At 34.3% G+C, this 15,497-nt stretch overlaps 1 protein-coding gene across 3 annotated transcripts in view; it reads right to left on the bottom strand.

The window, feature by feature from the left end:
- Positions 1 to 15,497, bottom strand: part of CSMD3 (CUB and Sushi multiple domains 3) — a 1,632,969-nt gene that overhangs the window by 1,099,213 nt on the left and 518,259 nt on the right. The gene's annotated exons all lie outside the window — the stretch shown is intronic.

Raw genomic sequence — 15,497 nt, 5'->3', positions numbered from 1 at the left:
AAAATTGGTGGTGTTCTTATTTGAGGACTAAAACAAATTAGGAAAGTTTTGTGAAAAGGAAAAAAATCATCCTTCCTTCCATTGAAAAGCTTCATCACAAAACACAAAGATAACTTTACTTGATTTTAAGATTAATTGCATTAAAAATTATAACAGTTTTAATCACTTAGTTATAAAGCTGACTTCTTTGGATAATTCTCAATAGTCAACATGAAAGCATATAAATTTTGAGTATCCACAGGAAAAGAAAAACTGATTTATTAAGTAAAGAGCCCTAACTAAAACCTTAGGAAAAAGTGATATGTATATCCTGGAATTTATTATTTTAATGAGAAGAAATAAGGAGGCACAGGGTAAATCAGAAATGATTCATAGCAAATTAAACCCTAAGGCAAGTGAAATGATTCTTAAAAATAATCTTGTTATCCTCAATGAGTTCAAGTCAATGAATCCAGACAAACTCCATGTCATTTAAAACAAAACAAAACTTTATTCTTATTGAGATATTGTTGGTGAGCTTGAAAAATTGTTGACAGAAGGAGATATGTATCATAGGTTTGGAAATAAATGCATTCTATTCTCCTTTTCAAAAGCTTAAAGATGATAAAGTTATCAAGGAATAGTAACTTTTTCTGCAATAATTAGTAAAATTCTACAACATATTATTGAATGAATAGCTGTGAGCACTTACACATGGAAATGATGATCGTAGAGAGTCAATTTAAGTTCATCAAGACCAGGTTATATGAGAATTTCTTCATTTCCTATTTGTCATATACATATTAAAGTCAAATCAGCAAGCATTTATTAAGTACTTATTTTGTGCCAAACACTGAGCTAAGTGCTGAAGATGCAAAGAAAGGCAAAGCAAAAATAAATAAATAAATAAAAGCAAATAGTCTTGGGTTCTCAAGGAACTCACTGTCTAATGGAGGATGACAACAGATAAATAAGTATGACAGCAAAAATATATCCAAGAAGAATTGGAGGTAATATTAAAGGTAAGGAAAGGCTTCTTGCAGAAGGAAGAACCTGAGCTTCTTAGCTGAAACTTGAAGGAAAATTCATAATCCAGGAGGCAGAGAAGAGGAGGAAGACAGTTCCAGGCATGAGAAACAGCCAGTAAAAATGCCCGGTGTTGGGGGATATACTGTCTTGTGTGAGGAACAGCAAGGATGCCAATATCACTATATGTATGTGTACGTGTGTTTCATAGTATATATCGGATGTTAGCAAGACATAATAATCTCTCATGATAATATTATTGTCAGCAAGAATGCTATATATGGGACAATGGTAGTATTATTAAGTGAAGTCATAATTCATTGAATAAGTAGTACCTAAGAGTAATGGTTAAATGTATTAATATCAACCTAGAAGGATATCTTGGATGGAAAAACATGGGGCTCAGTCTTTGACACTCCTGAATTCAAAATTTTTTCCAGCGAGCTGAGTGAATGCATATATGGTTTGCTTTTTGATACAATTCAATCCAACAAAACTTTATTTTGCTAATACTGGGAATGTAAAAGCACAGTGATATAAAAATATAAAGACAGACATAATGATAGCTGTTCTCAAAGAGCTTACCTTTAATTAGGGGTTGCAACATGTGCACAAGTGAGTTATAGTACAAGGAAAATCGAAGTAATAAATGTTAACCACAGGGAAGAGTGTGAGGAGATGAGATCACTGAAGGTTTAAACATACTGACAACATTAACTTCACTGCTTTAAGGTTTGTAAAGTACTTTATGTGATTTTATTTGATCCTCATGACAAACTTGTAAGTTAAATATTGTAGGCATTGTTGTCTCTATTTCACACATAAGAAACTGCCAAGTCCCATCCAGCTTCCCCTTGAGGAAGCTATGTAACCCTGAGTATATCACTTAACCTCTATTTGCCTCATTTCTTCAACTGTAAAACTGGAATAGCAGTGTTTTTACTAGTATTGGGTTCAGACTCAAGTGCGATAATATTTATAAAGTACTTCTCAAAGTTCCTGGCATGCATTCATTTCATCATGATCAGAATAAGGACTTCAAAAAGCTTTTCAGTTAGATCACTTTCATTCATTTCATAGGCATCTTAAGTTCCTATTATGTGCTAGGCACTGGAGATTTTAAAAGAGAGAGAGAGAAAGAAATGAAAAAGCTCCTGTTCTCCAGGGGCTTAAATTCTACTGGAGGAAATATGGTGATCATCCCTTGCAGATGGTAAAATGTAAATATTGTTTCAATGAAACCTCCAAGAAGAGATCACAAAAAAATAAGAAAAATGACAAAAAAAAAAAAGGGAAGAAAATATAAAGAAAATGTCTTTCTGGAAAATTATTTAATTACAGAGAAAAATTTTCCAGGTGTATAGTAGGACTTAAATAATCATTCTGCTTTTGTAATTTAACCAGGTATTTTTTTTCCTTAGCTTACTTTCCTTCTCTTCCTACTCTTCCTTTGCCAGTAAAAAATTTCTTCCAAGAAGAAAAATGGTAGAATAGTTACTGAGGATTGAAAAAAAATTAACAATATGTTCTGAAAAGAAAAAAATATCAACCTTCATTCTGTTGAAAAGCTTCATCACAAAACATAAAGATAACTTTACTTGGTTTTAAGATTGACTGCATTAAAAGTTATAATAACTTTAATCACTTAATTTATAAAGTTCACTTCTTGGATAATCCGCAATGGCCATTATCAACATAAATATTCCATACTTCCTCAATAGTAGTAAAAGAAAACCTAGTTGACTAAGTGAAAAGGCCTGAAACCATAGGGAAGAGTGAAATGCTTATTCTCTTCCCCATCCCTCTCCCCTATAGCCACAAAAATGAAGTACCAAAGTTAAGATATCATTCTAAATATCTCTTGATCAGCAGGTACTTTGTGGTGCTTTGATACCACATTTCAGTCTGGGAATGGTTACTAACACCATGGATAGCAGAACTCAGATCCAAAAATTATATCAACAGGTTAGCAACATGGCATATAAAATAAGATGAAATTTACTCTCATTTAAAAAAAAAAAGTTAATTCCAAAAGTAAAAGATAAATGAAGCATTAGTTGACAATGGTGCATGTGAAAAAAACATTGAGGTTTCTGTAGATTTCAAATTCAAATTAAGTAAGCAGTACAATGTAGCCTTCAAAAAAGCTGAAGTGATCTTAGGTGACATTAATAGCAGCAGAGTACTCAGAATGAAAAAGAAGGTAGTACTCTGCCTTGGTCAGAAGAGAATAATACTTCTATAGTACTGAATTCAGTTCTGGGCAATTTATTTTTGGGAGGACATTAAAAGAATAGAGCTGTATTCAGACATAAGTCAGTAATATAAAGGAAACAGACACCATGACATGGAAGAAATAATACAATTATGTTAAACTAAAGAAATCTTGAGATATTTAGTATTTTAAAACTCAGAACACTCTGAACATTAAATTATTCCTAGACAAAAGAGAAAAATGATAATTTTAAAAGTTTAACAAAATTCATTGGAGCTATCCCTAACCAAGCAAAATAACATTGGATCTTTGCAAAAAGTATCTAGAGACTTTAGCTTTTTATTAGAACTTTTTTACCTTTATAAATACCTGAAAGATTGTAGTAGGCTGAATTTGATTAATTTTAGTTGCTCATTTTAACATTTAATGAAGTTGAAAGTCTCAATAATAAGATGTGCATCTCTCCAAAAGATTCCCTAATACTGAGGTATCATATTCTAACTAAAAGAATACATATTTTTTTCTTATTGAAAGGGAATTGACTAGACAGAAACATGTGATTGCCCCTAAGAATCCTATTTACATGTAAATGCAGCAAAGAACTGTGCCTGTTTAATACAGGTTTGAATAGTACCATTTAAATGTAAGAAAAAGTGTAAAGACTCTCAGAACTGGAAAAAAAAATATTCTTATTCAAGTCCTATTTTATCTGTAACTTTTACTTCTCTGAATGCATTCCAAATGGTTGAACCAAAGTCCATTAAATAATTCTTTTGTTTTCTGGGCTTCATATTCCTTGGCCTCAAGGAAATGCTTGTTCTACAAGTGGGTTACTTAAAACTGCTTGATTGCACTGCTTTAGGAAAAAGGGAAATGTATTTGAATGTAAGCTTTTATTATTTACCTATCTCTTAAGCAGGAGTGTTTATTCATCCATGAAAACCAGAAGCAACTTTGATTTCCTCAAAATGGCCATCAAGGTTAGTTATTCAAGACAGTTGTAAAGATTTCCAAGTTTGAGTCCTACTACCATTGTCAACATGATCATACACACAAAAAAGTATTTTTCAAAGAGAAATAGCAATATAAACATCTTGGCAGGTACTCACTGTCTCCCCTCCCACCCCCAATCATGTCTTATATTGGTTGCTTTTATTTTTTTCAAGATGGGGTGAATGTTCTATGTGCCCAGTGGTTAACTTTTATATGTCAACTGAACCACTCCTTTCTACCCCTCACCCCCTAAAAAAATGTTAATGAACCACAATGGATTTATTGGAAGGCATAGAAAAGTGGTATATTTAGAGCAGGAAGTGACCTCAGAGACCACATAGTACAAACCAATTATTTTACAGATGAAGAAAACAAGGCCCAGGAAAGTTAGGTATCTGGCCCTAAGTTACCTAGATAGGAGGTAACAGAAGCTGGATTTAAACTCACGGACTCTGATTCTAGGATAAGTATTCTTTCTACCCAATGAGCAGTCATGCATGCTTTGCAGTCTACATTAAGGGATCAGAGGGCTTTGAATATGATATTCCAGAGGTCAAAGGATCTAAGATTAAAAACAAGCAACACCTACTCAGCAAAACCGAGTATAATACTTCAGGGGCAGGAAATGAACATTCAGTGCAATAGAGGACTTCCAAGAATTCTTGATGAAAAGACCAGAGTTGAATAGAAAATATGACTTTCAAATACAAGAATCAAGAGAAGTATGAAAAGGTAAACAGGAAAGAGAAATTTTAAGGGACTTGCTAAATTTGAACTGTTCATATTCCTGCATGGAAAGATGATATTTATAACTTATGAGACCTTTCTCAGTGTTAGGGTTCTTGGAAGGAATGTATATGTATACATATGTATGTGTGTATGTATATGTGTGTATGCATATACACACATATGCATACACAGATATATGCATGTGTGTATATACATGCATGCATACATACATATATATATATGCACATACATACATACACCGAGGGCACAGAGTGAGTTAAATATGAGTTGAATAGATGATATCTAAAGACTATATAAGGGGTGAGAGAGGAATGTACTGGGAGAAGGAGAAAGGGAGAGGTAGAATGGGGTAAATTATCTTAGAAGAAAGGGGCAAGAGAAAGCTTTTATAGGGAAGGGGAAAGAGGGGAACTGAGAAGGAATGAGTGAACCTTACTTTTATCAGATCTGGCTTAAAGACAGAATAACATACACACTCAGTAGAGCTTCTTACCCTTCAGGAAAGTAGGGGGAAGAAGATAAGAGGGGAGATGATAGAAGGGAGGACAGATTTGGGTAGGGGGTAGTCGGAAGCAAACATTTTTGAAAAGGAAGAAGGTCAAAGGAGAAAATAGAATAAATGGGGGGCAGGATAGGATGGAGGGAAATATAGTTAGTCTTTTACAACATGACTATTATGGAATGTTTTACACAACTACACATGTATAATCTATATTGAATTAGTTGCCTTCTCAATGATGGCAGGTGGGGAGAGAAGAAGAGTCAGAACTTGGAACTCAAAGTTTTAAAAACTATTTTTGCATGCAACAAGGAAATAAGATGTGCAGGCAATGGGTTATAGAAATCTATCTTGCCTTACAAGAAAGTGAGGGGAAGGGGAATAAGAGTCGGGGTTAGGTGATAGAGGGAAGAGCAGATTGGAGGAAGAGGTAATCAGAATGCAATTCTTCTTGGGGTAGGGAGAGAGATGAGGAGAAAATTTGGGACTCAAAATCTTGTAGAAATTAATGCTGACTAAAATAAATAAATTAATAAAAAAGAAAAACATTTTTGATATCAACTAATAAAATAATTATATTGATAAATAGAAATCAGAAGAAATCAATGGAGCAGTACTCAGAATTGGACTAGAATGAACAGCCTTGCTCTAAGTATATAGCATAAATTTAAACTCTAGAAGAGTGAAATAATCTGTCAATATTTGTTAATCCATAACCATAACATAATGATATGTTAGGAAAACAAAGAAGCTGAGAAGGATTTGACTGTTATACAAAGTATTCACTTATTTTAAAATTCTTTGGAATCTTTTTGCTTGTTTATTTTCTTTTGCAGATTCATAGAGCTCTTGCATCAAGGTTTTGGCAAAACCTTGCTCTTCTCTGGAAACTAGAGACTGTAGTCTCTCTTAGTGTTGTATTACTGGCAAAGGAAACATCATTGACCTTGGCAACCAAACAGAATAGACTTGAAATCAATTGATAGTAACCAGATTTTATATTTTAATAACTTTTTTGCCTCAAAAATTGGTTACAAAACTTTCAATGAAACAGCACATATATATATATATATATATAGGGCAAGTGCAAATACACATAATATAATGATTTTAGACAATCATTCCAATGAACACTAATAGAGATCTTTACTTTCTGTGTGAAATGCAAAGGTCTGAATGAAAGAACAGTAAACTAAAACTAAATCTTCATTCTCAACAGCATATAGTTTTCCTGTATTATAAAAATAAAGTAATTAAATTGAAATTCTCATGACTTTCACAATTACAAGTATTTTTATCTTAACTATATTTAATTTGGTCTTTTAAGGATTTGTTCATTTTCAAATACAAACAGGCAGAAGTGTTGCTTATGTTGGCCCTGAGGGGAAAAGAGTGAAGCAGATTTTTATAGGTTGATATTCTCTCCTTTCAACAGTAACTCTTTTCCTAAGGACCAGGCTTCTCCTATCCCCTAATGTCTACCATCCCAATTATGGCATTTGTGAAAAAATGTCTCCTATTTATGAGCAAGGGATGTTTGCTTATCAGTAAAGATGACTAAGAACACAGAGTCATAATCCAAAACACAAAAACATTTCCAATGGTGGGATTTCAGACACAGTGGTAAATATTTCTTATATCACAGCATATAAAAAAACCACTTTATCTCCCTAAAAGATCAGCTCTGGATTTGGGAATCATGTAGAAGCTGAAAAGAACTTTAAGACACAGTTTTCATATATAAGCAGTTAATAATTTGAGAATGGGGGAATTCATTATGAAGAGTAGAGCAATAAAACAGTATGTTTCAATTATGAGAATATCATAGGACCCTAGATATAGAGGTGCAATAGATCATAGGGGACATCTAGAGAAGATTCTTTCTTTTACAAGTAATAAAACTGAGAGGAGTGGTTAAGTGGCTAGGTCAAAGTCATCCACAAAATAAATGGAAGAGCCAAGATTTGATCATCTAATTTGAAATCTAATGGTGTTCTATTGTTGTATATTTCTCTAGTTTGAGTCAATAAAATGAAAAGCTTATTAAATTATAATATTCAGAGAATGTATACAACTAATAGAAAACACATGTATAAAACTGATACAATCTGGGAATTTTTTAATATTTTATTTTTAATTTATGGAATAAAACAAGCATTTTCATACCATAGTATAATAAGAAAGATGATTGCACATGAACTTGAAAATCAACTATATACAACTTGCTATTGCTTTTAAATATACAGCAAAGGTATGTAAATTTCATTTTCCCTCCTTTTATCCCTTTTATTTCTTCACTATCTTCTCTTAATCAGGCATTCTTAACCTGAGTTACTTCAATGTTTTTTTTTTTCAATTAATAAGTATTTATTAATTGCTTCCTATATACCAGGCACTATATACCTTAATTTTTTATAAGTGTATTTCCACATAATTGATTTTCTTTGTAATTCTACAGATTTTATTCTGTACATTTAAAATATATGGATCCATAAGCATTATCAGATCACCAAAGTGGTTAATGACACACAAAAAAAGTTATTTTTGTTCTAAATTTTTTCCTTCAAGGACAATTAGTGAATTCTAACATCCTATATAATTGGAATGCCCTACTATTTTTCCTTGACGCCATTTGTTAATTTTCTTCATGATCCAATTCAATATTACTTCCTCTATGAAAACTTCCCATGTTTCCAATTAGAGCTAACTATTCCTTCTCTGAATGCTTTGTTTCTCCTCAAACTCTTTTTGTTGTTGTTCAATCATGTCCAATTATTCTTGCTCCCATTTGGGTTTTCTTAGCAAAGATACTGGAGTGGTTTGCCATTTCCTTCTCTATCTCATTTTACAGATGAGGAACTGAGGCAAACATGGTTAAGTGACTTGCCCAGGGCTAAACAGCTAGCAAGTATCTAATGCCAGATTTGAATTCAGGAAGAAGAGACATTCTGACTCAAAATTCAACACTCTATCCATTGTACCACCTAGCTGCCCCCCTCTAAGTCGTATTTTAATTAACTTTGTACATCTTTTATCTCTCTGAGATTATATGTTCTTGTACAGATGCCAAAGTATTTCCCTCACCATATATCTCTTAATGCCTAGCATGATACCTTAATCAAATAGATGATTATTGAATATTGGTCTAAGGAAACAGTCTTTCCAACTATTTAGTTGCTTGCAGTATTCTCAATAATCCCTCTGAAAGTAGGAACTAGGAATAATACCTCTTGCTATTTTCCATCATTTCTAGCACAGAGCCTCTGTAATGGCAAGTAAAGTAGGATAATTTGCTGGGGTTTTTTTGTTTTTGGTTTTTGGTTTGTTTTTTTTTTAGTATAATCAAGAAGTATAATGCCCCTATTTGTTCTAGGACCCATGGCCATTTAATTGTAAGGCCAAGAATCCTGGAAGGGTGGATTGTAAGGGCAAGCAAAGTAGGAATTTTTGCTATTTTTATTTTATTAAAAGTACCTCTGAATAATGTGATTAAGGAGGATCTTTCCCACCTCTTGTTGGGCCTGAGAAGATTTGTAGGAAAGCCCATTCCTTTTGTTAATGAGGCACTGGTTCTCAAGCATTGTGATGCCCTCAGGCTTTAAAAAGTGTACAAAAACTCTGGGATGTGGTTTTACTTTGGGGCTTAGTTGTTGGAAGAAGATCTGTGTGCCAGATGAGACTCTGGGAAGCCACTAAGCAGCTCCCCCAGCTTTGGAAAACCCAGATATTGCTGCTTCCTTCTCTGGTAACTGTAGTCAGACAGTTGAACCTATCTGTTGATTTGTGATATTTGTATTGATTATGGTCAGACAGAGGAAGTCTGTTGATCTTTGATTTCTCTATATTTTCTCTGAAGTTCAGGGTGCTGACTTTTTCCCCTGAACTAACTGAATGATATTGTGTTCTTCCTTCATTGTGGAAGAAAACCATGCCATCAGAGAAATGATGACATGACTTGTACTTGACTCTGTTTTGAGTGAGGGAGGGCTGTGCAAGGTCATCAGCCTCACTTTTCCTCCAGGGAAATCTGAATCCAGTGACCAGATATTCATCAGGGTGACAGGAGATAACCCAGGATTCACTGGGAGACCTTGAGCCCTTTAGGCCAAGGTCTTTGCAGCTACTCACTTAGTGTGAGGTAATACCCATTCATTGAATAGGCCTGTTTAAGAAGTAGCCAGGGCATGGCCCCTTTAATGAGGCTAAGAAAAAGAAAGACGTCAGGCTGGGAGGGAAACAACAACAGTTAATATTGATGATCACTCTTAAGCCAGGAGTACTGGCATATGTACTTGATTGAAAGAATGATACATGTGCTTGATTAAAGTGATTGTTAACCCCTCAAAAGTTGCCTTTCCTTTTATGAATGCAGATCTAAGAATCTGTGATAGCATGCTCCCCTGTGTATGTTGGGGGTCCTTACTAATACAGCCTCATATATCATAACTGTTTAATATGTATGGATTAATGCACTGCAGCATTAAATTGAACTACCTTTTTATCATCATGAATCAGCTATACTGCACAACAAAAACTATTAAGAAAATTCATCAAAATCATAGCTGCATGTATACTTAGAAAGATTGCTCAAGATTGACATCAAGACAATTTAGTATCGCACAATGGGCCATTGGTACCTCTGTTTAACTTACCAGTTCTGACTTAGCTCCACCCTGATGACAAAAAAAATAATATTCTTTATCTCATCCATCATCTTGATTCTTTTTTGTTCATCCTTCCTTTTTCTTTTATTAAAATTTGTTTTAGAGCCAAACACCAGAACATAAATACAGAATAAAGAAAAGGAAAAAAAAATACCATAAACTTCAATATTAGAACTTAAATACAAAGTAAGAAAAGGAAAAAATGTAATATGCGTAGCAGAATATGAGAGGATTCAAAATATGTAATGATAAATTTTCATTTCAAGAAAACCTATATGATAAATACTAGACATTATATTGAGAGCTGTCCATCTTTTCTTTGCCTCTTTGTAAATTTTCTTTTGTTTTCTGCTGTGCACTTTTTACTTTGCTCCTTTGCCACCCTTCCCCCAAGAAGGCTACAATTAATTGTGGACATATTTTGACATAAATATATACATACATATGTAGACATATACTTTCCCTAACAAATTCTACTGATGCTTTTTGTTTTTATATTTGTGAGTATCTTTTGCTTCCTATCCCTCCTGACTCCTTACTTCTATCCACTGTCTTGCCCTCTTATTACTTACCCTAGTCCACTCCAAGGACACCTCCACTATCCTCCCACTCCATAAATCTGAACACTTTTCTATATTCCCCTTTCACCTATTTTCTCCTGTCCCCTCCAGAGATTCCTCCCTTGTCTTCTCCTCTCTCCCTATCACCTTACCATTTTATTTCTTCTAAAAGTAGGTTACTGGAACTATCAGCCCTCCTCCCCCATCTAATTCTTCTTTATCAATTCTTTCTCTTGCACTTCAATTGTATAAAACAATTACTCTTTTTAGCTCTTCCTAAATCGTTTTACTTTTTAAAATCATATCATACTCTTCTACCCCAATCTTTCTCACAAACTACCTAATTGTTAATCACAATCTTAGACATATGTTTGACATTTTACATATATAAAAAGCAAATAATCTATCCCTATTTAGTCCCTTGTAATTAGTCTTTGATACGTATCTTATGTTTCTCTTGACTTTTGTATGTCAAATCTATTAAGTTCAGGGTGGTTAAAAGTCCATATTTTTTTATTCAGGATTATGCTTAACTTTGCTAGTTATGATATTTTTGTTTGGAGCCTCAGGTCTTTTGCTCTTCAACATATAGTGTTGCAAGACCTGTGGTTCATTAGCAACTCCACTGCTAGATCTTGTGTGATTCTAATTGTGGCACCACAATATTTAAATTGACTTTTTTTCTTGTTGTTTTTAATATTTTATCCTTGAGCTGGGAGTTTTGGAATTTGACTATAATGTTATTAGTTTTCCTTACACAATCTCTTTCAAGTGGTGATCAATGGATTTTTTTTTTTCTGTTTCTACTCCCCTGCCCCCACCTTGTTCTCCTGCTTCAGGAAAATTTCTTTAATTATTTCTTGTATTATTGTATCAAGATTATTTTTTTGAATCATAGTTTTTAAGTATTCTGATTATTCTTATGTTTTTTGGCCCTCTGTTTCTAATTGGTTGACTTTCTTTTCATAATCTTCTTGTTTTTCTTGGATTGTCCTCTCTCTGTCTCTCTTTCTATCTTTAGTTTTTTCCTCCATCTCTCTCATTTGATTTTAATAGTCTTTTTAAAGTTTTTCTGTGAATTTTTTGGGAGACAGGTGATCATTTGGTGTTCCTCTTTGGGGTAGAAGAGGATTTCTTTGCTTTGATATCCTCCTCTGAAGATGAACCCCAGTCTTCTCTATTCCCATAATAGTTTTCTATAGTTGGATTCTTTCTCCTTTGCCTATGCATATTTTTTGTAGTAATAGCTTAGTTTTTGTAATCACCTCTAGCCCTGGGGCATGGGGAGTAATGCCTCTTGCCCCAGATCTTCAGTTCTCCCCTCCATTCTGGAACCAAACCCAAACCTCCAGTCTCCAGTAAGTGCCCATAGCCAGGCTCATTCTGCCCCACTGCTTTTGTATTCACTGGGCAGGTACTGGTTCTTTTTTGCCCCTGTAACTCTCCACAGCACAACTAGGTCTGGCATTCCTTATCAGCAGAGGTTCCCTTGATCTTCCCTGGCTCAGACACCCAACTCCACTCATTATCCTGGGAGTAAAAATTCCTGTAACTGGGGCCGAGGCAGCCTCCCAAACCAACTCAACCCAGGGCTTGCTACATGCTTTTTAAGAGGCATGCTACTTGTTGTCAACTGGGCACTTAGCCTGGAGTTGTTTATTCTTCACAGGGACCGAACCTATCTTGGGATTTTTCTTCTGATCTTCTTGAATTGTCCCAGCAAGACCTCTGTTGTGCCCCTATTTTTACCTGCATTATGTTTGCCTTAAGGTGTTATTTTATCTCTTTTGTGGAGGAAAATCTTGAGAACTGGAATTTTCTGACCTACTCTGCCATTTTCCCAGAACCCTTTCTCACATCATTTTGATTCTTGAAGTGAATAACTTCCACTTTTCTTTATTCCATTTTTAATTTATTGTGTAATTGTAAAAAGAAAAAAGACTAAACAAACCCTCAGAGGCTCTTACTGAATGCTTAATGCATTAAATTTATTTCCAAATGTTACTGTTTTCAATTATTCATTCATACACACAGCTCCCATTGGGGAGAAAAGAAAGGAATACAGAACTCCCTTATACATAAGAACATTCAAGCAAACTATATTCCCACATTGGTTATATCCAAAAACATATTTTCTTAGTCTACATATCAGCCTACCACCTCACTTATGAAGTAAGGAGCATTCTTTATCAGCCTTATGAAATGTCTGATCACGTAGCTGGTCAAAGTTCTCAAGTTTTTCAAAATGTTTATTTTTATATTTTAATATGACATTTTATATTTCATTATAATATTTATGTTATAATATTATATATTATAGCTATGATCTTATCTATAATATGACATGATAATATGTTATTCTTCCAATTATGCCCACTTCCTTTTGTATCCACATTTCCTTGAAACCATATTTTCCTCATTTCTTACAGGACAACAATATTCCATTATATTCACGTATAACTATTTGTTGAACCATTACCCATTTGATGAGCATCTCTTATTTGGTCACCACAAAAAAGAAGTGCTATAAATATTTTTGTGTATATAGAATCTTTTTCTCTTTCTTTGATCTCTTTGAATACAAATCTAACAACAATATAACTGGGTAAAGAGCCCCTTTTTTAGTCATCTTTGGCATTCTAATTGATGTAAAGAGGAATCTCAGAATTGCTTTAAATTTACATTTCTCTAATTATTAAGGATTTGGAATATCTTTTCACATTGCTCTGTTATAGCCTAGATTTCATCCTTTGAAAACTGTATATTCATATTCTTAGATCATTTATAATTTGGAAATGGCCCTTATTCATATAAATTTGAGTCCATTCATTTTACATCCTGAAAATAAGACTTTTTTCAAAGAAACAAGCAACAAAGATTTTGCTCCTCGCTTAATTGTTTCCCTTCCAATCTTACCTGAATTGGATTTGTATATTTAAAAAACTGTAATCAAAATTATTTGTGACCCTCTCTCTTCAATGTCTGTTTTTGTTTTGTTTTCTTGCTCTTGCTTTTAGTTACCTTATGTTTCCTTCTTTTTTTATAATCTTTTTATTTTGTTTTAATATATGTTGTTATCTTTGGGGCAGCTAGGTGGATAGAGCACCAGTGCAGGAGTCAGGATGATCTGAGTTCAAATCTCACCTCAGACACTTGACACTCACTAGCTGTGTGACCTTGGGCAAGTCAATTAACCCCAACTTCCTCATTCTGGGTCATCTACAGTCATCCTGATATCTGATCACTGGATTCAGATGGCTCTGGAGGAGAAGTGAGGCTGGTGACCTGCACAGCCCTCCCTCACTCAAAGCAAAGTCAAGTGCAAGTCTTGTCATTATTTCCCTGATGGCATGGTCTTCTTCGGCAATGAAGGACGAACACACACATGCTGTTATCCCGGCAAGTCTATTTCTATTTTGCCCATTCTAATTTTTAGAGAGCCTTTTAGTAGAATTAGGTTTTCTATAATATATATTAAACTGTTAATTTCTAATTTACTCCCTAATAGTTCTTTTAAAAATTATCATTTAATTTTTTAAATTTGCATTTTTTTCTAATTGGTCCTGTAATAAGCAATATTTCTTTCTCTGTGGTTTTGATTGTAGTTTCAAGTTTGTGGTGTTCAGTCATTTTCCTCTTCTAGGTTTATCTCATGCATCCTGACTGTACAAAAATCTTTTATTTGTTTTTGTTACTGAGATCTCAGGAGCTAAGTCCAAAGTCCCAAGTCCCAACCCTTTATTCCAGGGGTTGGACAAAATTGAAGCAATTGTAAAAATGAATTTACACAACCTAGCCGAGAGACAAAAGGAGAAAGTCGAGGATGTGAAAGAGATCAATCTGATAATGAGGGGAGATATTTCACCAGAGAAATTTTCTAGCTCGGGCTTAAGTGATAGGAAAAGAATTATTGATTCAGTTTTTACAGTTCCTCAAAAAGTTTCTGAGCAAACAAGTCAACAACTTTGTTAGGGTAAATATTGTGAAGATTTTTTATGAGGCAACCATTCCTGAGGTTTTTCCTATATTCTTCTGAAAGGAAAAAAAAACAGCCTACAAAAGGGCAGGGGAGGAAATGATTGTAAGGAACAGAACCACCTGCAAAAAGATGGAGCAAAGCAGAATGACATGGACAATTGATCTTGAGGAAGGGAGACAGTAGAGGGCATGTAACAAACATGATGAAGCAGCTTGCTTTTAACTGGGTTGGTGTTCTGATAATGCATTTTTTGCTCATTGTTAATGTTATTTTGCTCCTTAATGGGAAAATCTTTCCCATCCATTTATAAGCCTATGTGACCTGCTTAAGTCACATGGAAGCCTAAGTCACATGAGTCTAAGTCACATGGAACAGGGAGGGATAGAGAAGGAAGGATGGAATAGGAAGAGGCAGAACTAGAGCAGGGTTCTGCTGAGGTGAGGGGTCAAAGGTCAAAGCAGTCAGAACTGAGGGAAAGAGAGAAAACAGGCAGCTGGCTAGCAAGAGTGAGAGAGCTTGTTTGTGATTTCTTTAAGGGAATTGGTTTGTGGGAAGCCTGCCAGAGGGAAGGCTTGGGAATGGTAGTGCCTCAATATACGTTGTTATTGTATACAGATTTCTTTGTTACTATGACAGATTTGACATTCTGGTGTTGGGATTTGGCTTTCTGGTGTCTAAATAAATGTTTTGGTTCTATCTTCCACATGGAGTCTGTTGTGTTTTGCTATTAATATTTGAGTGGGAATATTCATGGCTGCTGTAGGTATAGTGAATATTGTGTCGGTGCTACAGCTGGGTATTCTTGGTTTAAAATTCAACATTAAAAAAAGAC

Source organism: Notamacropus eugenii, chromosome 4, assembly GCF_028372415.1.
Source record: "Notamacropus eugenii isolate mMacEug1 chromosome 4, mMacEug1.pri_v2, whole genome shotgun sequence".
Lineage (NCBI taxonomy): Eukaryota > Metazoa > Chordata > Mammalia > Diprotodontia > Macropodidae > Notamacropus > Notamacropus eugenii.
The sequence above is the reverse complement of the archived record's forward strand: the minus strand, read 5'-3'. Positions and strand labels throughout refer to the sequence as shown.